The following is a 9018-nucleotide window of genomic DNA, read 5'->3' as shown; positions in this document are numbered from 1 at the left end:
TCAAATTATAATCATATTTAATTTAAATCAAATACTTATTGAATAAAGAGCAAAAAACAGATAGAAGAACTGCAACCCTTGTAACAAAATTTAACGTTTAGCAACAATGAAATGTCAGTGTTGGCTTGAAATTTTAATTTATTTTTCTAAATTTTTTAAAACAGTACAAAAAAAAAGGTAATAGCATAACAGAAATGTTAATAAAATAATAATCAACATAATAAAATAAGCAAGGGATGAAATGATAGGATTTATAATATATTTGAATTATATTAATCTAGGACTTCATAAAACTAAATAAATTTAAAAGTAGTAATAAATATTTTCATGATAAAGTTTTAGTAACTTTTTTAGTACAAAAAAGTACTGTAACTGTATTGGAGATATGCGATACTGCTTTAGCAGAACGATATCTCTTCATACAACTTTTCATGTATTCCTGACTATTCCTTTTCATTCCAGACAAACTTTTTACTAAATTTCTCAAGAGAAAACTTTTTTATTTAAATTTTGCTTTCACAATTTCAGTTTAAGCATGCGCTTTAAAGCAAAGATTTTCGTTTTTTCGTTATATGTTGATATTTGATCAAAATCGACGATATCGTACCCTATCCGATTTTGATCAAACATTAAATAATACGTATTTTTGAAAACTAAGTGGTATTGAACTCGAATTCGAAACTTAAAACTAAATGCGTATTTTTCTGGTATCAACGGCGGTATGTTACACGTGATCAATACTCCGAGTATTTACAATACTAGATATGCCGACTGGGAAGGTGCTCGATAATCTATACGAAATTGATTAAACTTTGTTTAAGAAAAGGGTCATTTTAAGTTTTTATTTCGCAAACTATATTTATTCTTTACTTAAAAGGTAAACAAATTTTTAAAAACATGAAATAAAGGATTGTTCATACAAGAAAATGTAAATCATAAGCTATTATACAAATTAAAATGTATATCATCAGTATGAGTTTTCCATGTCATATTGTCGTCAAGATAAATACCTAGGAATTTTAAAAGGGAATCTTTTTTTATTTCTTGATCACCAGTATAAAGTTTAGATAAAACATTACGCTAAACACGTTTTTTATGTTGAGGAAAGGAAAAGGATCAACTTTATTTTGTCATGATTTAAGGTTAGTTTGTTGCATTCAAACCAAGTAGAAATTTGTATAAGTTCTTTATTCATATTTAAAAAAAGTTGGTTTATGTTTTTGTTTGATAAAAATAATTTGGTATCTCTGCAAACATGATGCTCATTAGGTTCGAGGCCCTATTTCGATCGTTGTGGTTTACTAAAAAGAGAAGTGGACCAAGAATAGAATCCTGTGGATTATGTCCAATAAAAATAGCCGTTTTTGTTCTGGAAGGCCCCAAAAACAATGGAGTGTTCTTGGAGAGCGAAGCAAAAGGAACAAGATAAAAGAACTAACCACTGAACATCGTGTAGCTTTGCTTTTAGCAAGAATCGCAAAGGCTCTGGAGAAGAAAATAAAAGCCTTTATTTAAAAAAATAATATGTTTTAGAGACTAAAACTATTTATGAAACTTTGGATAAAATCTTTCCGATTAATGTGAATGTTGAGGAAGCTCTTGCAGTAAAATGAATACCAATCTCGGCAATAAACCCTATCAATAATCAGAAACTTAGCTCTTATACATAATGTACATATTTACTCTACCTTGCACGATATTTTAGTTGAACAATTGAAACGCTATCCTGAAAATATATATTTTTCTGAAATTTCTTCCAAGCCTTTAAAACATGTTAGATCAAAGTGTTAGTAGAATAACTGAAATGGTTGAAATGCCAAATGTGGTCAAAACAACGATATATTTGAAGTTTTATATGGAAAGATTGGTTTTGATGAACATTAAGCCAAAGTATTTATAAGCAGAAATACGAGACAAGCAACATAATTAGAGAACTTAAACATGAATAAAACATCTTCCGTACCTTTGTACTTTTTTACCTTTATTGCTCAAAGTAGGATTTGGCAAAATCTGGAAAAAGGGAAATCCTTTAGTTTGTCACTTTTGTAGACTTCTTCATCTGCAGCATAAAAAAGAGAGTCCAATTTTATCCAAAGAAGCAGAATCAGATGTAAAAAATCAAACAAATATCATTTCACAAATTTTTTAATATTCAAGAAAAATGGTAACCTTAAATATCAGCTATAGGTTTGATTTTATAATGTTTGATAATAAAGTAGTGAACACACTTACAAAGACAAAATCCACTCAATTCTGCAATGTATGCGATGTTAAACCCAACGATATGTTCAATATTGATTTAGCAAAAGCAAAAACTGAAAACAACTCAGAATCTATGCACTATGATCAATCAGATGCACGTATAGGGGGGAACTTGCACCCTTGATCCGTAAGCACCTTTGATCCTATAGCATTATCTCCATACTTACATAACTTATTAAAGAGCGCTAATAAACAGTGTGTTATAAATATTGTATCTTCAAAATTAATTGTGTTTTGGTTTGAGAATAGACCACTATTAAATTTATTTCTAAAGAGTACGATTTTGACGACATAAAGTAATTTTTTGACTGTAACAAGGAACCTCACATCTTTAATATTTTTTCGAGTTTAATAATTTTGCTTATGTCATTTTGTAACTAAACTATTCACCGCTTGTATGGTTACTTCTGGTAAGCTATAGAAGCATCTAAAATGACAAAAAAAGCGTTTTTGTAAAAATGGAGCGGGTTAGCACCCTTGATCCTAATGCGTTTATGCACAAACACACACAAAGTTTAACCAATAAAGTAACAAGTACAATGTCATATTATTTTTAAATGTTTTTTTTCTTCCAAAATATAGCCTTAAAATGAAGATTTTATCCTATTTTGTGTCTTTTTTTTGTCTTCCTAATACTTTTATATGATATAAATGTATTGTATTCATTACATATATATATATATATATATATATATATATATATATATATATATATATATATATATATATATATATATATATATATATATATATATATATATATATATCTTCTCCAGCATTTTTCGCCATCAGCAAGCTCAACAGGAATCTTCCTGATAAGTCTGCTGATGGCAAAACATTCTGTAGAAAATAAAAAAGTTTACAAATTGCTGGAAAACAGTGGTTTCGTGGTTTTATGTTACGTAGGAATGAGTTATCTTTACGAAATCCAGAAGCCACTAGTATGGCACAAGCAACTGCTTTTAATCATTATACAGTCGTATAATTTTTCACCAATCTAAAAGATGTTTGTCTGCAACACAAGTTTCAGCCACAAAACATATATAATGTTGATGAGACAGGTTTACAACTGTTCAAAAATCAGTTAATGTAATTGCTATAAACGGAGATAAAAAAGTTGGAAGGATAACTTCAGCAAAAAGAGGGACATTGATAACAGTTTGTTGTGCAGCTAATGCAATAGAAAACTCAATTCCTATATTTATTATATTTCCAAGAGTTCATTCCAAATGAAGAATTATAAATGGTGGTCCACTTGGATTTTTTTAGGGCTGCAAACCCATCCGGTTGGATGAATGTTGCAACGTCTTTAGAGTGGATGAAACATTTTATTTAAAATGTTTTCGCCAGATAATCCAGTACTTCTACTTCTTGACAACCATAAGAGCCATGTTTCAATAGTGTGTTTAAATTTAGATGAAAAAAAATGGCACAACTATGCTGTCTTTTCTACCACATTGTAGTCACAAGCTGCAGCGATTAGATCGGACAGTTTATGGGCCGTTGAAACGTTATTACAATGCAGACTGTAATAATTGGGTTCTATCTAATCCAAGACCGATGACCATATATGATATAGCTACAGTTGTAAGGGAAGCTTTTGCACAAGCTTTTACTTTGTCTAGCATTTCTGCAGGATTTGCTGTAGCAGGAATTGAACCCCTCAATCCTAACATATTTTCTGTTAATGAGTTTTTGGCTTCATATGTAACAAACCGTCCAGAACCTAATAACCTTAATGCTAACCTATTTCAGGTGTTTTTGATTTAGTTTCTGCTATTGTTCATGCCCCAGCTTTTGGTCAATCATTGATGTCAAGTCTGTCATCAAGTTTAGCTTGTAGTGTATTGCCTATTCAGCCTATATCTGACCCTGGAAATCAACTATCAAGTGTTTCTAATAATATCTCTTATCAAGCATGTCTAGAAAAAATAAGGCCATTTCCGAAAGCTGAATCAAGGAAGTCCATTAAAAGACGCAAGCGTCAGCGTACCAGAATACTCACAGACACTCCTGTTCGAAATGAACTTTAATTAAGCTTCAGGATTTTATTTTGCGTTTCAAAATATGAAACGCAAAATAAGATCTTCATGACAAGGAAAAGAAAACTTGATCTTGAAAGTAATGAAAAAAAAAACGTCCTCAATGAAAAATAGCATTTTTTTCATTGATTTTTTTCATTTTTTCAGAAAGATAAATTTGTAGTAAAATTAATAATAACTTTATAGGTACTTATTATAGGCATAGTTTCGACGACTTAAAAATAATTCTAACACATTTATGGTATAAATTTGATCTCAAATAAAGTATGCGTACATAGGAGCAAGGGCGCATATTGGTACGATCAAGGAAGCATACTTGTATGCACCCATGATCTTAATTGAGCGTTTTTAGTTTTTATAACTTTAAATCTACTTAAACTATTCTGTTAAAAAATGATTATTGAATTAAAATAAGGTATAAAATTTGCTATTAATTACAGTTACTTTAGAGATCGAAATGAAAACATATATTTAGTAAATTGGCCTGATAGATTTTTAGGATCATGGGTGCATATTCTCCCCTAATAGTTTTTTTCACTATTTCACAATTTTTCACAATATTTTTGAAAACCATTTTTATAAAAGTATCAAGTAGAGTAATTTATCAAGAAAGAATTTTTTCCTTAAAGATTCTAAAGCTGAAAAAAAAAATATTTTGTCACGTACGGTTAACTTTAATGCGCATTTAAACGTGTACGCGCGTTTAAGCGCGCGAAAAAAAATTTTTGTTACAAATTTGAAATCTTTGACCCAAAAACTATTACTTTAACATATAACATGTTTTTTTTAGAAATTATATTAAATTTTATTTAATTTATGCCGTTTTTTGATTGCTCTGAGTCATTGTGCAACGTAATTGACGGTTATAATGAATTAAAATTGACTATTTGTGGTTGTTTAAAAAATAACAAGTTAAGACATAAAGTGCGCTAATGCTTTTATGCTAGTTTTATTACAATATTTTTTATTAAAAGAAATTAATCTAAATTTATTATTTGATTAAAAGATTAAATGCTTTTCAATAATGGATGAAGAAGTTGTTAACAAGTTGAAAATGAAGAAATTGAAAATGACACTTTTCAGCCAACCGAATTCGAACAAGATACTTTTATCGAAGTTGTTCGCGATTTACCAACCTTGTGGGATGTGAATCATCTCACTTACAAAGACAGAAATGCAAAAATAAATGCATGGTTTAAACTTATCTTGATATTTTATAAATTTTTTAGTTAAACGTAATCGTATGACCAGATCAGGAGCAGCAGCCTCAAACTTACCTAAATTAAAATGACATTTTTTGCGTGAAAAAAGTGCAAACAAACCAACGGAATTTAATTCTATCTAACGTATATTTTGTTCCAGATCTTGTTTATCCTTCATCATCTCAATCACAAAGTTTTTCACTATCAAGTCCAAGTGGTAGTAATTATAGCAGTGACTTCATATTAACTAAATTTTTAAAAAGATCAAATTTCAAAAAGATTGAATTAATACCAGATCATTAAATAAAAATTTTACATAAGTTATGCAAAATATCATAATCAAATTTTATCATATTTTACTTTAATATCAGAAACTTTACAGAAATTTTTACTTTTGTATTGAAACATGAATGGGATAGCATTTTTTACTGAAATATGATTGGGTTAGCATTTTAAAAAAATATCTAAGTTTTTATTTGCTAAATCAAATTGCCAACTCAGTTTTCCTTATGGTGTAAGAAAGTATTTATTCAAAACATGAATTATCTTTCCTCCAATCACCTGGTCTAAACTCAAAAGAACCGTCAACACCAGTGTAGTTCGTGAGACAATAGAGAAAATTAATTTCTGATCTTTTTTTTTCATAAGAAATTTATGTAAAGCTACAATTGCTTGTGTAATCAAAATCACTTATTTACGATTACCGGTAACTGGTCTGGGAAATATACGAAAACGTGTTGTAGCAATACCAAATGTATTTTCTATAACCCTTCTAGGCCTTGAAAGTCTGTAATTTAATGTTGTTTGTTTTTTTGAAATTTCCAATATTTTCTGGAATACTGCAGCAAGAGTACACTGAGCTTCTCCTGTTACAAAGAATCTAAGTGTTACAGCCTACCTCTTACTTGGGCTAAAAGGGTCACTCATAATAGTTCTTTTTTTCACACAGCGCTACATACGAAAGCAACTCTTTGTTGGAGACATTAAAAGTTGTTAAACAATAATCTTGTAACAATAAATGAATCTTTATTTTCTGTAGACGTTCGGCATAAGTTATCCTTACCCAAAACCGTTTCTTATTTTTATTTTCTCGTTTCAACTGCAACATCCTTAAATTAATTGTTTTTCTTCGAGTCAATAATAACATTCTTTCATATCAACATGTTTTCCAAATAGCGCCAACAGTTGTGCTGGTGGAAATTAAAATTTTGAATCATCGAAAAGTTATCGACGAAAAAATTTGCTTCGCGCAAAATATTTCGCTCCGTGAAAATTCGCCTTTAAACCGCAAGCTATTTTTGATTTAAATAGCAACACCAACTTATTTTTTAGACTTTTTTCTAAGTGGATTGCGTTATATATTAGTAATTCTTTAAATTTGCGGCCGTGGTGCAGTGGTTAGAGCGCTTGCTTCAGAAGCGGCAGATCCAGGTTCGAAACGAGCTCTGGACATATTTACGGTAAGGAAGGAAGCGTTGTGACAAGGTGGGGCACTTAAATAACAAAGTTAAAGTTGAAGTTAAAAAAATTCAAACCGACAATTATTGCTAAAGGCATCATTAGTTAGCCATGTTTCGCCTGAAGTATACTAAAAATTACTTTCTTCCAAGAATATTTTAAAGTTTTCAAAGTTTGCTTCAGTGCTTCTTATGTTAAGTAAATAAGAGCTTTTCAAAAGATTCATAATCCAATAAATTTTGGCTCAGAAAAAAGTGCGGTGCTTTTGTGTTCATTAACGAAGAAATAATTTTATCAGCTTTTTAAGCATGTTTAAATTACTAAATTTAAAGTCATTTTCATTTTTCAGCCACATTTATTTTAAAGTGTTTTATACTTGTCATGAATATTATTATTTACTTTCGACACAGTAGATCATTATATTTTACTACAAAAACTTGAATATTGTGGTATTAAAGGCTCTATATTAGTTAATATATTAAAGATACTGCCTTAAAATTATTTAGAAGCTACATAACAAAAAGAAAACACTTTATAATTAGTAACGACGGTAACTATTTGTTACCGTCTAATCGTATACGGTATTGCTCTGGGTTCAATTCCCGGATCCAACTTTTATTAGTATTGATAAATGATTTGAATAAAGCTTCTAACTGTATAAGTATCATGTACGCAGATGATACCAATCGATTCCTCTCAAGCAGTAGTACATATGATTTCTTTACCACAATGAATAAAGAACTAAAACATATATCAAACTGGTTTAATCGTAATTAGCTAACTTTAAATATTTTTAAAACCAAAACGACTCTATTCCATTCGTATGCAAAAAAACGATTTTTACCAACAAACTTGCCGCAACCCTAATATTAACGAAATTGAAACAAAACATGGTATTGTTACAAAACTCTTAGGCGTTTATCACGATGAAAACATCTTTGTCCCAATTAGCGATAAAAATCGAGACAATTTTTAATTTTCAGTCAAAATCCGGGACGATACCGAGACGAGACGAGGTGTCCATGACAAAATTGGGGCTTCACAATTTCCCGGAACTTACATCCTTTTAACAGAACATAACGAGGCATAGCAAGATATACTAGTTAATCCTTAATGTGAAATTTAGTATTCTGCTGAGGGGCTCGGCCATTACAATTGTATTGGCCATTTTATCGTAATTAAACTATTTACCGAGACTAAACAAGACAAATAAAACATGAAATGAAAATTTGCATGTGTTTCATGTTTTTATTTGTAATGTTGAACTGTAATGCACATTAACTAAATTTTATCGGCAATAAATAAAAAATTTTAATTACAAATTTTGTCAAAAAGTTCATTTACTTGTGTACACTAGTTCAAGGTGCATCAGTTGGAGCTTTGGATGGTCAAGCAAAAGGAGCTGGAGCAAAACCTCTTGAACTGTTGATCAGTGGTGTAATACCTGGTAAATGAGATGTTGTAGAGATTCGAGAGGAGGCCGTACTTGCTCGTGACATCGCCTGACTTGACAGTCTTGGATTAGGCTGAATCTTAACCATATCATCAGATTCAACAACATTGGCCTGATCACTCTCTTGAGACAACAAATCTGGAAAGAAATTTACAAAAGTTTATTAAACTAAGCAAAATTTCAGTTTGAAAAAATTTAAAAGTTTAAAGTTAAAACAAAAAACAAAGAAACAATAAATGGTAGTGGCAAAATTTATGATTTTACTAAAGGCAAAGATAAAGTTAAGATCTCTCTTTAGATTTTTTGTGAATGCTCTACCAGGATCTTTGTCATCTTCTGAGGTTAGTTTCCAGGACTTGATTCAAACAAAGTCATAGTTCTGTTGGATATAGAGCAACTTTTCAACATTTTCCGGCTGAAGCTTGGTCCTTTTGTGTGTGACTGTTTCCTCCTGCAGAGAAGGCCCTCTCGAAAGTGGCCGAAGATGCTGGAATTGCCAGGTAACGCCGTGCTGCTTCAGCCAAAAGAGGTAAAGTTATTTCATGTTTTTTCCAAAACCCAAGAACATTTTCCTGGGCCTCTTTCTTTGGCCAGGGATGCA

This window comes from Hydra vulgaris, chromosome 01 (assembly GCF_038396675.1).
Source record: "Hydra vulgaris chromosome 01, alternate assembly HydraT2T_AEP".
Taxonomy (NCBI): domain Eukaryota; kingdom Metazoa; phylum Cnidaria; class Hydrozoa; order Anthoathecata; family Hydridae; genus Hydra; species Hydra vulgaris.
This window is presented reverse-complemented; position numbering follows the sequence as displayed.